Source organism: Agelaius phoeniceus, chromosome 3, assembly GCF_051311805.1.
Source record: "Agelaius phoeniceus isolate bAgePho1 chromosome 3, bAgePho1.hap1, whole genome shotgun sequence".
In the NCBI taxonomy this organism is placed as follows: Eukaryota; Metazoa; Chordata; class Aves; order Passeriformes; family Icteridae; genus Agelaius; species Agelaius phoeniceus.
In genome coordinates this window covers 50,032,755-50,049,625 of record NC_135267.1, presented here as the reverse complement: position 1 = coordinate 50,049,625, position 16,871 = coordinate 50,032,755, and the positions used below count along the sequence as shown (strand labels likewise).

At 41.1% G+C, this 16,871-nt stretch overlaps 1 long non-coding RNA gene across 1 annotated transcript in view; it reads left to right on the top strand.

The window, feature by feature from the left end:
* The window catches only part of LOC143693707 (uncharacterized), a 45,898-nt gene extending 29,530 nt beyond the window's left edge, over positions 1-16,368 (top strand). Inside the window, exon 3 of the long non-coding RNA XR_013181645.1 lies at positions 16,256-16,368. This is a non-coding gene — a long non-coding RNA (uncharacterized LOC143693707). The remainder of the gene's footprint in view (positions 1-16,255) is intronic.
* Positions 16,369-16,871: the final 503 nt, after the last annotated feature.

Genomic DNA, 16,871 nt, shown 5'->3' with positions numbered 1-16,871 from the left:
TACCATGCTTGCTTGTTTGTATAACTCACTACAGAAACTTTTCCCTTTGCTTCTCTCCCTCCTGTTTAGAGGAGAGTGGGGTTCTGTGCTGGCCTGTGTGTTTTCCTGCTTAATTTTGTCCTGGCTCTTTCTGATGTGACCTCTGCCATCAAGGATATCTCTTATGCTGGGGATTTTTGCCATGCACAACTACCTGGGCTGAGACCACCGACTCATTTTCCCTGCTGGGCTGCAGTCCAGAGAGGCAACAAGTGCTCACTGCTGCCAAGGCTGACCTCACTTACACCTGGGATTTACAGGTGAAAGGCTTCCAGGGAAATGCTGAGACCAGGATGGTTTATTTCCTACTAGAATGTGCCAACCTGGTTGCCCTCAGCAGCTTTGGCCTCAACCAAACTGAATTCTATCTTTTCATTAGGTCACAAGAGGTGATGACAGCTAATTACTTCTGCACAAAAACAACAGGTATTTTAAGTTTAAAAAGCTGAATGGCAGTCGAGGAAAGGACCTAGCCTATGTTTAAGTAATGCTATATACACCTGCATTTAAGGAAGGGCTCTTGAATAGGCAGGGACTTGAACACTTGGTTAAGTGCTTCTAGTAGTGAAGATTGTAGTGCACAGAGCCAGGGAATGTGCAACTTTGTGCCCTTATTTAAATGGTACAATGTATTTCACCAAATAAAAAAGCCACTTATACTTTAATTTAAAGAAATAATAAGTACTTCCATATATGTCATTTCACATCTATAGCTGTTCCTATTTCCAAAAAACTGTCATATTAATTCCCCAGATGAACTTTTTTAAACATCTTTTATCTTATGGATGGTACTAATTTGTGAGACCTTCACCACTGGTCTTCTCATTGTAGCATGCAAAAAACCTTTTATGTGGCTATGTCAAAACACAGACTTGTATGCAAGTCATATTTGTTTCAGATCAAGTTGTCCTCTGAGGAGCAGTGTGGCATAAAAGGTACAGGGGAAGGAGTTAAATGGAGCACTTAAAAGGAACTAATCTAGCAACTGGAACTGATGGGAACAGACAGGGTTGTGAAATGTGAGCCAACAAGAGTAGGCTCTGTCCACTGAGAGGTATCCATTCCACTTCATCCTTCCAAGCCTTACTTCCCAGAGATGTATGCTGCTTTTTTTTTCAATCAATACACGTGTTTATGAGAAAGAGCAGTACCACAGTGATTTCTTTTTAAAGGAATTATTTTCTTGAAATAACAGAAATCTTTCCAAATAGAGTTTCTAACACTTTAGGCTGCTAAATTTCTGAGGCAGCATGCTGTTTCTTTTGCTACCCAATGTAGTGAATGGATCTCTGACCTTGATTTGATTCCCACAGAAAACAAAACAACATTTGCTTATGTTTCCTCAATGAAAAGAATTTTAATAATAGATAATAATACAGTTGGCAACAGTTTATGTAACCCTTAGGGACATAGGAGATGTTAAAGAGTAACAGCACCTTGAGCAAACCTTTCTGTTAAAGAACAGCACAGATTACTGCAGTTAATGAAAGAGAGAATATTTTAATGAAGGAAAATATCTGCAGATGAGCATGCACTGCAGGTTTCTAATTCTGAATACCTGAACTAATTCTGTATTGACCATTGAACACTGTACCATTTGAACACTCTACCATATGAACACTTTGAACATCTGAACACTTTATGCATTGGGGATATCAGGTAGAAACACTTCTGTACGTTCTTCCTGGTCAAAATTCAAATTTTGAGATTGGTGTAATCAGCCACCTCTAATAATTGGAAATTAGCTTTATTACTTTGTTAGTACCAGTGTATCTTTTTTGTCAAGCTCAGCTGACAACTGCAACAGTGCCAGCCTAATTCAGGTTACTGAGCACCATGCAGCTCCAGACACAGAGGACCCTGAATGTGCTGAAAGGGAAAAAGTAGCCTCAGAAAGCAGACAGGACAAAGGAATCCCCTGGGCTGGCAAAAAAAAAAAAAAAAAAAAAAAAAAAAAAAAAAAAAAAAAACAAAAACACAGGAAAAAAATTATATTTTTACTTCAGAGTGCTGGAGAAAAAGGAGAAGGAATAGGAAAAAAAAAAGACAGTCCATAGAAAAGCTTCAAAGTTTTATGAGTGAAGACTATGGAGAAAAGCAGTTTCCTGGGATGTCATGAGGATTTAGTGAATTCCACACTCACCTGAGAGTAATGAGGCATTCCAGGCCATCTGCTTTGCATGGATCAGATTGATTATTTTCTTGGCCACCCAATTGTCTGGAAGGTGTCTCTCATGGTAGGGAGAAATCTTCTGGACCTAGTTTGGTAAAGAGCACCTTTGATATTTATGTTTTATCCTTCTCCTCATAATAATCTGAGCTGAATATATCCCTGATTGCAGAGATAAGGGGAAGAAAAGAAAGAGTATGGAAAAAAATATGATACACCAGCAAAGGAATTTTCACTATGAAAAGCACTTCCATAAAATTCTTCTTTAGTGACTAAGTTGCTTCAGTGACTACAGGAGCAACCAGGGAATTGGATACACTGGGAAGTCTTAAATGCAAACTGGGAGCATTACTAGGGAAGCTGGAGCTGTGGTTCCAAGCAGAACACTTGCAGCCTGTACTGGGTTCAAACACAGTATTACTGTTTCATTGACTGCATTCATAGCAAGGAAAGATGTTTAAGAACAAGTAGGAAAATTTTCTTTAAATCAGTAGCCCTGTTCTCATCTCTCCATGGCCAGTCAATTAGATGTGGAAGGCAAAAATAAGCATGGGCTACTGTAGGTTTTCACTTTTGTACAACAGATTTTAATCAACATACCCAATATATAAACATTATGTCCTCATGCAGTTAGAAAATGGCAGATGTGTAAAATAATTCAGATGCTCTTATGCCTGACACAGTCTTGGAGGTATATTAGTGTTTCCACCAAACAACACGATTATCGTCTTTGCTTGGGAATACCATGCCCTTCCAAAATTAAATCTCTTGCTCTTTGAGTAGCAGATATATATCATCAATAAAAATAGAAAGAGATGGAATCCTTCCTTTCATACAAATTTTGGTATAATCTTAACAAGTGTGTCAGGATCATAACAACCACTGTTCTGTGACTGCAACAATGCATGTGCTGCACAGAATTAATTACCAAGAGGTGAACTGTGTGGGTGATTTCAGCCTGGAAATAGCTAATCAAGATGTCTGCTGGTAGGTTACCTCTGAACATGTAACCTGCTTAACCTGTAACATAATGAGAATAACTGAAGCATCAAGTGGCTACCCAGCAACTCTGGCTATTGTTTGGTTGTTTATTTATGTTTAGGTAGTCTGATACAAAACTCCAAAATGCAATGCTTCCACTTGCCTGGTTGGCTTATTGTTGACTCCCAACTGTGTTTAACAAAAATGAGCTATTATTTGTATGGTTTTTAGTGAATTTGCCCAGAAATAATTTTTGGCCATTTAAGAAAGCAGTTCAAACCAAATTTCACACCCCTGCTATCCTCCTCCCTGGACATGAGGTAAAGAAAGTCTCACTAAGTACTGGAAGCACTGAATTCTGTCCTTCTCTCCTTAAGGACTTAATAAGTAAATTATGAAGTTGAGCCTGGAAAGAGCCTGTGTCCCCACTGTCCCAGGGTTGCTTTCCTAGCTATGGATCATTATTATGAGAACTACTTAACTGACCCCTCCCTTGTGCATTTTAGGAAAATGATTTTGAAAAGTTTTTCCTACTCCCAAAATTCTAAATAGCTAATTTCACCTTTTGCTAGGAAATTTAGCAGCACAAGTCTAGAGAGGCTCAGGGCTGCTCATCCTTCTACTTTAACTAAGAATATAGAACCTATTAGGTACACATACATGGGAAAACTACACAACCAGATGTAAGCTAAATATTGGAATTTAAAAACATTAATATTGTTTTTATCCAATATTTGTAAGGTTAATACCAGACCACGTGGTATAATTAGCAGTCAGATGGATATTATCTAGAGATAATATCATTTCTGCTTGGTAAAAGATTGTCATGGAGCCTTGAACTAATGAGTATTAAGTACAAGATTTGATCTTCCTGTCCCTAGACTGTCATCACCACCAAATGTGTCAGTAACTTGAAGAGTCAAGACTTTAATATACTCTGTATATCTTGTTTACTTGTTTCTCGCTGCAGGGTCAAAAACACTTACCAGGGGTTATTTCAGCTGAGCTCTCAAAGCCCAGCTTAGTCTCCTTTCTCTGAATGTAACACATGCAAACCAAGCCACTAAAAGATCATTTGAAATATATATCTTTCTGGAACAGATACTATGAAAAGTATCTGCTGGTAGGGCTAAATTGGTAAATTACAGCTATCTCAGAGTTTACATTGTCTCCACCTTTGTGGACTCTACTGTTGCTCTGTGGCAGCCTATAATAGCTCCTTGACATGCCTAGAAATGCCATTTTTATATGGCCGTTTTTTCCCCAATTACTTTTCCAGAAATTATAGTCATTTGGCTGGTCAACATAATTCTCAGCTGTGCTGCAGCAGGGAAAACACCAAAGAGGGATACCCCAACTGAGAACAGCAGCACCATGGCTTCGTCAAATCTCATCTGCAGTACACTGATTAAGAAAGGGTCTGTTATATTGGAAAGGTGTTTACAGTCAAAATGAATGAAACAGGATACAGATAATTGGGAGAGCCATGCTACTGGAAAAGAAACACGGAACAAGCTCCTAATTCCATTTGAAGATAATTACGTGGCCTGTCACTTTAATAAGATGTTTGGGCTCACAGATTCTGCTTTGTTGAGGGTGTTTCTTCTTTAATTGGCCTGTCAATTACAATTTGTCATGAAATGCTGCAAACTCCTTAGGGCCTGTTCTCAGTCTGTCTTATAAAATGGGTGCCAGAAAAGATTTAAAAAAAGGCATTAAAATACATGCTTGGTTTTATTCCCCCAGTTAATCTTAAATATTTGTACTATTCAGAGCTGAGCTACAGAAGTTTTCCACAACTGAAAAGATAGGAGTTACACTTGTGATCCAAGTTGCAATGGAAAAATTAGATTTAAATTGAACATGGTACAGGGGACAGAGTGTTGCCCTTTCCTGGGGTGACGAGCTGATAATGCTAAAGCTGAGCAAGCAAAGCAGCAGAATAGGTGTCCTACTGGAACAAGAATATTTTTGATATCTTTAAGGCTTAGTTGAGAAATTGAAAATTAACAAGTACTTTTTAGAAGGAGCATGGAAAATAATCAAGCGTGAAATTGCAATCTATTGACCTCTGGTAATATGATGTCTTGATTTAGAAAACCGCCGTACCAGCTTGACAAACAACCTAATGCCAACGACACTGGACTTTTTATGGTAGCGCGCTAGTTACCCAGATGAGGAACAGTCACCATGTGACAAACCTTTAGCAGCTGACTCAAAGGCATGCTTGGTCAAAGCAAAAGCAAGTGTTTTCCATGTTGTAATTATTTGTTTCTCTTTTCCTGGCGGAGAAAAACAGTTTGGCTGAATGCAAGGGTGCTGTAAGCTCTTGCTGAGGAGCAGTTTTCCTTTAGGAAAAAAAAAGACTGAGAAGAGTTTGCTGTCAACTTATACTGCTGATGAAAGCAATAATGTTAACCAGTACATGAATTTAATTATTGTGTTCCTGAGCATGTGGTGCCTGTATTCTCACAGAGCTGCAGTACCAAGTATCTAATCTGTTCTTGTCCTCTCCCTTTGCACTGTTCAGGTGGTATGAAAGAGTTATTGTAAAAGAGTTTTCTATAAGAAAATCACACTTTCTCTCCAATGACAGACAGAGATGAAGATGGCAGGAGCAGCAGCACTCTTCAACTGTGTGTGGAATTAAATGGGTGCCAGAAATCCAGGAATAGGTGATTGTGGATGCAGATGTCAAAACCTAAGTCACTATTGGCCTTGTTACTCTCATAATTACTGGAACTATTTGAGGTTTCTGTCTAAGCCAAATCTTGTTCCTCCCCTCTTAGGAATTGCAGTGAAATACCCTGGTCGTAGGAGGTGTGAAGTGTGTTTTGCAAACCAGCATTTGTCTGAAAGCACTCAGCCCCACCTCAAATCTGAATGGAGAACAGTCTGCTTTCAGATTTTTTCCAAAGCTTGGATTAGGTAAAGAAATAGTAATTTCCTCTCTGGATTTCCTCTCCTTTTTTCCTAAGGCCAGGTTCTATTAACACATATTCACCGACTTTCCTCTGCAACAAAATGTTTATTTGTTTGTGACCTTTGCTTCATTTTCAGACTGGAATAGTTCAGCTGGAAGAGGCCTATGAGGATTATCTAGTCCAACAGCCATTTTAGATTTTTGCCTTGACTTGGATCTGAAGTGAGGTGGCTGCAGCCACAGCACAGAACAGTGACCACTGTACAACCACAGCTGCCCGCTGTCCGGTGCTATTGCCACGCATGGGCCCCGAAAGCTTGCCTTATTCTGATGCTGTGTCTAGTGGTGACTTAGCACTCAATTTGGGTAGGAGAATTGAAAAAGCTAAATAAAATAATGACTCAAAACGCTACACATTTGTTCTACCCCTTGAATAGCTGTTTACACTCCTACTTTTACTATAAATTGGTGCCTCATGGCTTCTTTGTATAAGACAGTGAGCTAGTCTTGCGGGATGACCTAGTTATTTTTAAAGCCTGCTTATGTCAATACTCTCTGTCCTATGACCATGTTGGCCACCATTATTTCAGGGTGAGGTCAGTCTTTTTCTTTGCTCGGGCCCCCTGCCAGTTTCTCAACACCTGCCTTGAAAGTGACAGCTCTATGGGTGTCCTCATAAATTAAAAATCATGTGCCTCTGCCCTGATGCCTTGGGACAGGCACAAAGTTAGAAACTGTCCTGTAACCCAAGCCCTGGGGCTGCTGCACGGGACAGCTGAGCAGCAGGCAGCGAGCCCCAGCAGCGGGGGGCCGGCTACAGCGCAGGCCTTGGGCAGCGCCCAGCCTGGTGCCAGTGGGCATGTGGCTGTGACAGTGGGAGCTAGGGATGTGATCTTCCCCACGGGAAAGGTGGGGAAACCAATGGGCTCACAAAGGGCTGCTCTGGGTTCTGGGCAGCACCTTTACCTTTGCATGCCCAGGATGCGCTGAGCTGGCAGAGGCAAGATGGGGAGTGAGGAGTGGGAGCAGGCTCTCTGCAATGAATGGGCAAACCTGTGCACACTCGTCACTGTCCTTTGCCACCTCCCAGCTCCCCCGTTACATCTCTGGCAGGCAATTGGCCACAGCACTAATTTAGTCACAGGTGTTCCTCCTTCCAGTGTGCCCTGTAGACACTCAGGCAGCATACATGTTCTCCATTGCCTGACAGTCCTAATGCTTCAGTTCAGCAAAGCACTTAGGTGTTCTCCTTTCCCCCAAACCTGGCTTCTCAGTCTACACCTCTCACCACCCCCACCATGAGGGCTACATCCACCTGCAGGGAAACTGGGACAAATCAGAGAAGCTGCAGCACCCCACTGCTCCTATCTGTCTGCTCCTGCCCCAGGTGTGTGTTGTGACTGGTTTCAGGATCCATGCTTGGAAGGGCCCAAGGAGCTGCTCCTGCAGTATCACAGCACCACAGTCACGTCTCAGCTCCATAACCGTGGGTGCCAGACACGAGTGCTGATGTGACCCCTGGTATGGAGTGAGGTCCTGGCATGACAGCTCCCAGCATAAAAAGCAATAAAAGCAGTGAATGGAACAGAAGCTGAGCAGGCATCCTTTTCAAACCATTTGGATACTGCCTTCGGAGGTACAAGCAAAATCTGTTACCCTGTTGGCATAGAATCCTTAGATGGATGAATAAATTACAACAAAGTAGAACCCTCTTTTTTATTTTTTAAATGATCCATTACTTTTGTTTTAACAGAGACTGCTTTTTGAGACTTTCTTCTAGTTTTCTCATGAGCATCTTTTAAGTTGCTTCTAACAACTGGGTATTTTATGGTTGATGCTCTTGCCCATTCATTAATAAAAGGCTGAAGAAGGGTGCTGCTCACTGTTTCTACAATGAAACAAATACAAACTGAACACCTTAATTATGGGACCCCAGTCCCTTTTAATGCTTCCCATACTCTATCTCAAAATAAATGCATAAGCATCTACTGCAGTGCTACTGGCAGTGATGCATCCTGTATTTTGGCAAGTCTCTTGTTATGTGTTTCTTGCATTCCTTTCAGGTATTCTTTCAGTTCTTTTCCTCTCCCAGCCTGTTGGCAGCTGGCAGTATTGAGGACCCAATGTCCCTTTCTTCAGCTGGTAACAGCAACAGCAGTGGTAACAGCAACAGCACACACACTTTGAGACCTTCTGCCTTAAAAGCATCTATCATCCCATCCCTGCATCTGGTGACATTTTATAGGTAAATAGGACAATCTGGATGAAATTTTCTCTGGGGAAGGCTGCTCTGCTGCTGGCAGAGTGAGGAGCCAGCTCCTGCCTCTGTGACATCCCCTTCCCTGTTGCCCCACCTGGTGCAGAGCTGGGCAGTGTGCCGAGCAGGGAACATACCTCCTTTCCCATGGGTCTGGTGGTGACAGCAGCTCCTGGCCCCTGGCCAGGGTGGCTGGGGCCTGGGAGGAGGCTTTCAGAGGTCTGAGAGGCATCTGCTGGCCCAACAGCTGCTCCCAGCAGGCAGGCAGGGGACTGGGACAGAGCAGCCTGCTGGGTGCTGGAGCACGGCCTCGTGGTGGGGAGGGAAAACTGTAGGGCTGCAGGAGAGCTCAATGGGGGCTGAACATGATGATACTAGGGAAAAAGAAATGGGAAAGAGCCCACTAGTAATGAGAATAAGTAAAGATAACTCTTTAGCACAGGACATAAGTTTATCTTGCCATGTCACAGTTTTGCTTTCTTGTCTTTTCCTAATGGAAAGCACTCCCAAAAATAGTACTGTCAATAAACTTTGGAAAAAAATCACCTCTCATCTTTTCAAATCTTGAGGCAATGAAGCCATTGCCAAGGTGATCATCTACTTGTTTACCTGTGGGCAATGCTAACAAATATTTCAAACCAAAGCAAGGTGTCACCCCAGTGATAGAAGAGCAACAAGAATTCCCCATGCCTTTGTTGGACTAAAGTGTTGGGTGTGTCAGCAAAGGTTGGTCTCAGATAGCCTTGGGGAAAAGAAGGCAGTCCTAGTTGCACTGATCTGTTAGCACCTACAGCTACCTTTCTCAGATTAGCAGTAATATGGAAATAAGGAATCATCCACTGGAGTAAATTTTTCAGGGAAAAAAGTTATGGTAGTTGTTGAAGAAAGTAGAGATTATGTATTTCTGCAGGTGAGATCACACAATTGCGATAAAATATGGGGCTGAAAGAGTTAATACTTGAGCTTTTTGCCTTTATGCAGAACTTTTGGACTGAGTCAGCATTGTTCAGAAATCAATGGAAAATGAATCCTTTAAACTATAAAAACCATGATGCTCTAGGATTGCACTTGCCTCCTAAAGTCAGTATTGCTTTGTCCAATTAGAGCATGGCATCAGGTGCAGCTAATTTTATTTTTGCTCTGTGACACACCTATGTTTCCTGCATATCCCTAAAGAAATCATTTAAACTTTTAAACTCTTTGTTTCCCTTCTCTGTGCCTTCTTTTTTCATCAACATCAACCTCCATTGACTAGATATGAGGCCTCTGTCTCAGTTTGAGCTTCTCAGACCTCCAGTTTAGTTATGGGGTCATCATTAAAAGCAGTGCTGCGTGAAAACACAGAACTGTTCAGTATTGAGCAACTTGTGATGCTGAATTAATTATACAGAAGAAAAATGTCACTTGTGGCAATCATGGTGAGTTGACTGCACAAAACAGTGATTTTTCTGCTGAAACCTTCCTAGCTATTTTTCACTGGCTGCAGAGTGTGGTTATGTTTGAATTTCTGCTGTTAGTAATGCAGCTAGGGACCAACACAAAATAAAGGGAAGCCTGCCTTTCTCCTGAAGGATTGATAATACAGGGTAGATCCTGAGACTGGCAACATGCATGAGCAGGTTTTATTTCATGAACATAACTGGTAGAGACTTACTTGAGTGTATGTCAAGTAAGTTTCCTACTTTTCAACTACAGTTACTCTGTCAAGAAAGATCGTGACAAAAAGTTTCTACCAATCGGGATAATTTTTATTTTTTTACTTATTTTTCTACCCACCAGTATTAGGTTACTTGATTTGATTTTTGTGGTACAGTTCTGTGGCACAACAAAGTAGCTTGAAAACCAGAGAAAGTCTTGGTGGGATTTGGGATGTTGAACAACAACATTGCGGCCTTGCTTCATCTTGTGAATAGCTTTCAGCACTTCCATGTTTAGCCCACAATGTATTTAAGAATTCAACTTAGACTGTAACTCTAGGAGGTAAACATTTTGTTTGATCAGGGTCTTAAATATTTTCTTGGCTGTGTTCATCATGTGAAAACTTCTGAACTAAAATTTTCAAAAGGTTAGAGTCACCTTCTAATTTCATTATATACTCAGGTTTCTATGAAGAAAAATGTAGTAGAAAGCAGACCAGTGTTGCCAGATCAATTTCATAATGCCAACACTTTTAAAAGCAAAAGTTACTAATTAGTTTTACACTGCTACAGAGAAGAGAAATAGTTTATGTTGCAGGGATCCTTTCTCAGAAGAGAGGAAAAACACAAGTGCTGATTTCTGTGCCCACCTATGTACGGATGGGAGCCTATGTGAAAAGGAAATGTCCATGGCTGTGCTCATGATATGCCAGTGGGTGTCAATTAATCTTGTATCCTGGTGGCTGTTGATGATGAATCATTAATCTTCACAGCATTTTGTTTCTAGTATTTTAATATATCTGAAGAGATGCACAACTGTCACTGGCAACAAAGCATCTCCTGATTGTTGACCTCCCATGAAAACTCTAGGTGTTTTCTACTATAATCCATCAAATAGGACTGGACAATAAAAAGGATTCCAGAATGCGTTTAAAAATACTTCTGCTTGTTGAATCATTGCACACACTTTGCTGCATTCAGAGAGTTTGGTATTCAGGTCTTGCCTGAAGCTAATGACAGAAACACCTCTCATCCCTGTGAAAGCTGAAGACCTGCTTTAAGTGCTGTGGAAACAAGTTCAGCACCTCTTGATGTCAATTTGATTATATGCACATGGATCTGCTTACACTTAATATATACAATGCCTTAATACACTCCAAGGCCAAGAGAATTCACAAAACAGGACTTGCTGAAAGGTTTCTTTCCTCCAGCTTGTTTCTCTGAACTCAGCACCTCATTGGGAAGCATGACAGCAAGTTTTCTGTGCTAGCAGTATTTCAATAAGGCACAATGTATCAAGATGAACTGGAGGCTATCCAGTACTCCGTGTTCTTGATATCTTCATCACGGGACAAATTTAATACCTATTTGATTTCACATGCTGCATTTTGCCTGATTTGTGCGATGAGATGGTTGGCATATTCATGCACTGTTCTCACATATGTGTTGCCTAAACACTGTGCTGAGAATAGCAAAACATTTGGGGAACTTCTTCTGCCCTCGTTCTGCCCTGGAAAAAACTTGCTGTTGACATGCACAACGTCTTAGGGGCAATAATAAAAAAAAGGAGGAATATGTCATTGATTTGCAGATTTCTATCCGCAAACTATGCTAGAACCACTTCATCATTTTCAGCGGAATTAGTCTAGACTTCTCCAAAGGTTAGTATTTTCACATTTGGTTAAGTAGAAACAAGAATATGTTTTCTGTTTCCCTCTTATTCCCCTGTCAGCCTCCAGACTGACATCTCCATGGAGGAGCGAGTATCCACAACAAAGGCAGGCTGCATGTGTGTTTTCCATGCTCCAGCTGCACGGGAGCCATCAGGGCTCCACGTAACAGGCTGCACTGATCTAGCTTCTCTCTCCCTTTGGAGGATCAGATTTTCTAAGTGCTTAATGGTAGTGAAGTTCTCCTGGTGACCAGGCTGGTATTGCCTTCCTCACAGGGACTGTTAAAGCACACGGCCTATTATTCGCCTACTCAATTAATTGCCAAGGAGACAGAGGAAACATGTACCCAGAGGACAAAATGAAGCCATTTTTATATGCTGGCTAATCAAAATCCAATGGCTTTTGAAGACAGCATGAAATGATCATTAATTAGGAGGGATATCTAAATCTGAAGTTTGAAGAACCTTGAGCAAGCCAAGGAAACAAGGCCTGGAGGACAGAAATTGTTCACCCACAGGGAAAGGGTGGCTGCATGGAAGCACACGAGTCCCATAACCTGTGGAACAGGACCTGCCTAGCTACATAAATTTTTCATGTTTTCTTGTTAGAGTTTATCCCAGAAGTGGGATGGTCAATGATTTCTATCAACCAGATCCTATTCCTTCATATTGTTAGTTGCTTGTCCTGCCAGGGATTTGGGCACAGTGTCTCTGAGTCTCTGTGCTGACCTGAGCATAGCCACTGTCATGAAAAAAGTGAGATGTACCTAAAAGTTATTAAGAGTGTGTAGGGCAGTAAAATAAAACAAAATTCATTTCCAAACTAAGAAAAATGTAGAAGTTTGAAGGTCTCCCAATAGTTAGTGCTCTTTGATTGCAATAGACCTTTGCTCTGTTACCACAAAAAAAAAAAAAGCTGATATCAAAATTTACTGCCAATTTTGTGCAGAGGAGTAGATCTAGGGTTCCTATATTGCTTTTGAAAAGGATATATATACAAAATATTACACCTGAAGGTATTAGAAAAGATATTCTGCAAATACATAGAAGAAAGAAAATATAATACTGCCAAGGCTGAGGTTTCAATCCCCACATGAGCTGTTCACTTACTAGCTGGATTCAATGATCCTTGTGAATCCCTTCCAACTCCAGAATATTCTGCCATTCTTGTCTGTTTTTTCACAACAGTATCCCTGAAATACTTTGTGAGTAAAAACCTCTCTTCAGAGTCAAGTCAGAGTTGGACTATGGTTTTGAAAAGAACTTTTGCCAGCGTTGTGCCCATTTATTAAAATAACTCTGTGGTAACCCCAGCCAGCTCTATGCAAACTTGAGGATAATAGAAGAGAGCAAAACTAGAGAAACTTGGAAAATAAAATACAATTATCCCAGAGTCAAGGGGCTGGGCTATTTCTCTCCTGGGAAATAAACACTTTAGTATGTGTAGATCTGACCCCAACCACTATCTTACAGATTAGCCTGAAAGATTGTGCTCTGGAAGGGCATGCAGAGAACTCCATGTGATAATTTCCTGGAATTTCTGGACTGAAACAGATAAGAGCTGCATGTTGACATCTGTGAATTGATGTAACCTTTTGTTTGCAAGCTGATCAGACTGTGATCAACAAAGAACCATGATCAAAAGCCTTAGATAAAGGATTCAATGAGTTAAATTTGGGAAAAAGAAGTAAAAAAATCTGACTTAAGTTTCACATATATTGAAGTGGTATTTGCAGACTCCTTTACAGAAGGACTGCTTCCTGGTTAAATTTACTGTCTTATTTCTAAATGATAAATCATATTAAAATGTGTATACTGGTCAGAAATCTTCAAGAAAGCAGTATCTATGGTTCCAAAAAGTACAAGCATGTGGAAAAAACAGAGTCATTTACAAATACATCATATTTGGCACTTTTTCCTTGCAAATGAGGAAAATGAAGAAATATGGACATGGTATCAAAGTTTTAAAATCCTGTGATTTTGAAGAATACTATACTAATAAAAGTTATATTATCACTGCTCTTCATAGAGAAAATTGGAACAGATCTTCAAGAATAAGTACTTCCTCTGAATTTATTAAGTCTAGGTATTTTCATTGGTGTTACCCTTTCCAGTAATAGTTATACATGGAAGTTTGGGACCAAGGTCAGAAATGTTGTTTAGACAAAACGTGGAATTTTTCCATGGATTTTAATAAAGTCAGATTCAGGCCTTAGTGTGTCTTCTTTCCAATACCATGCTATTTGCCTAAGACAGTCACAAGCCCTAGCACCAACCTGCCTCTGATGTAGTTCAGTGTGAATAAAAACAAAATGTTTATGGGAGAAAAACTACCTAGACCTGTTATTTAACTATTTAGACCTGAAAAACTATTTTCAGCCCTGTATGGAGATATTTTGGGGCCTAGTGTAGAAGTATTGAGCAAGCATGTGGCCAAAAGCTGAAGGCTGAAAGTTTATGCACAGCACAGTGAAATACATTGCTATGCAAAAACTTCACTTTCTCTCAAATGACTCTCAAGATTTGTCCCTAAACACATGTGTGGACAGCTTTCCCAAGATTTATCAAGCCAAATTTTCAAGAATGGAGGTTCACCAGCTTTTCTGGACAAGTATGTCAGTGCTTGTCATAAAAGACACTTTCCTCAAGTCCACCCAGCAGTTCTGTCACTAAGACTGGTGACTGCCACCTCTTGTCCTTTCACTTTTATCTCTGCCTCTATCATCTCCACAGCCCACTGTAGATATACTGCTAGAAGACTGCTGTTAGATTCACCTCTTGCTTTGTCTTCTCCAGGCCAGAAAAACACATCTCCCTCAGTTTTTCCTTTTTTCTTGGATGCTCCATACACCTAACTGTTCTGCTAGTCCTTTGCTGGACTATTTGCAGACTGGCTGCACCCAACCACTCCCAGGCTGCTCTGCTCCTGGCTGGGGTTGTGGAACAGCTTTGGCTGCCAGGTCCTTCCCTGTCACCTTAGGAGAGCCCTCACTGCTCCTGGTTCCAGAGGAGGTCCCTGACAATTCCATATCTACACTCCCATGAGCAGAGGAGAAGAGAATAGTTCCTTCCCATGGTCTGCTGCTGCTATCCACCATGATCTCTGGTGTCCAGTGTCTAATCCTCTGAGCCACTTCTCCAGCCTTCTTTTAGGAGACAGCTCTAACTACCCTTACAAAGCCTCCCTGGTAAAAGGGCTCTCATAGTGGTGCCCACTTTCCATCATTTCTGTACAATGGCAACTGCAGGGTGTATTTAGGGGCACAACATATTTATATGTCCTGTTTCTAATTACCAAGATGCTAAAAAGAATGTGTAAACTGCTTGATAATAACATGTGTGTTAAAAACTGGCTGGAGCATTTATTAGAAGAGCATTTCTTTATTCTTCAGCATGTCAATGTATACAGGGAGGATGGTTTTCCTGTTCCTTTTAAAAAGAAAAATGTTAGGCTTTGATTCTCTGGTTTCTTTTCATCTTCATCTAGCATAAAAAGCTTCAGGGAAGGAATACAAAAGGATAGAATAGCAAAGAAACCACAAAAGGAAGATATCAATAAGAAGCACCACTGACTATTCTCTAAGCAGTTTCCAAGCAACTTTTAATGGAAGGTCAGGCACAAGCAAGATAGAGGGAGGAAAACCCAAGACATTATTTCATACAATAAAGTGACTGTGAATGCTGCCAGTTACAGAGGAAATAGATTGGCCAGCCTGAGCACTTATTTATGTTTTTCTGTGAATACAAATGAAAATCCTCTACAAAGGGTACTATCAAATTTGAGCGGGAGTGTTAATTCCAGCAATAGGTTTGCAATACTCCTCGGAGAGGCTTTCATCACTGAATATGTGATGTTGACTTTGTGGTAATAATAATGATCCTGCTGGACTCCCTCAGCTCCTTCTCACTGAAGATCTACAATGCTTTCATTAATTAATTAATCATGACTTATATTTGACATGAGTTATGTGGATGAGGGATAGAGACAAGGAGTGACTTCACCAAAATTGCTGTAGCTGTCCATGGACATCCTAACACAGACAATGGAATGGCCTCCAGTCAAGGAGAGACAACCATATGTGCAGACAAACCTAGGTGCCCAGCACTGTGGGCTGCCTACCACAGTTACTGGTGGCAAGAGACAGGCTGTACCTGAAGGTCACATTTCTGTATGTGTAACTCATGTGAGGTGTTTCCCTCTTTCTTCATCCAGCACCCAGCAGCTTTAGACAGTTGGCAGCTGAAATAGTCCTTATGAATCTGAGTGCCACAACAAGCAGTCTGAATGTGTCGCTTTGGTCCCAAAATCATAGAGCACAAAGCATCCCTCTGTGCTCTGTGGCTTGTTATCAAGGTCAAGAAGCAAAAGTCCGAGTGTCCATGTCAAGAAAAGCCCTAGGAAGGGTTCCAGGGGTTGATTTGGAGGCCTGAAATTGAAGAAGTCAAATTATTAATTATATTGGGAATGCTGGCTCACTAAGTAGTAATAGTAAGTGCAAAACAAAACTTTTCTCTTTTAGATTCAGTCTTGGAGTAAAATGTTTAGCTGACAAGATCATAAAGTTTGATTTTATAGGACTTTGTTTCTCATGGCTGGATGTTCCGATGCCTACACCAGGATGATAATATGGCCTGTCTCTTCATGTGGCACTTCTTCCCCATCCAGCCTGTCTTCAGGTTAAAAGAAAAAAAAAAGAAAAAGAAAAAGGTAAGTGAAACGATAGTCTGAATTTGAATTTTTAACCAGAGAAAATATTTTTCCAGGAGTTACTGATGATGAGGTTTTGGGTCAGTATCCTGTATGCTCAGGAGCCTGAACAAGAGAATGAGGAATCATTTACTCTGGGAGGTCCTCAGCCTTGATCCTGTGTTTGATCTGATGGCCCCACAAAGCTGTCTTGGATACCCCCTAGGACATTAGGACATGCCAGATTCATGCACCACCTCCACCTAGACACTGTTAGATCAGAGATTTAATGTTGTCAGGCTGCAAAGGCGTTTTGCTGTGTGGGAATGGGGGTCACACACACACACACACACAAGAGAGAGGGGCTGTGAGGAATTGTTGCAGCTGAACATGAGACTCTGGGAAGCACCTCTCTGCACATGCACTTCTGTGCTTTCCACAGCTGAGGGGTGATGCTGAGGCCACTTGTTTTGCTCCAGGTCCTTGCTTGCCAGGCACAGCTGGT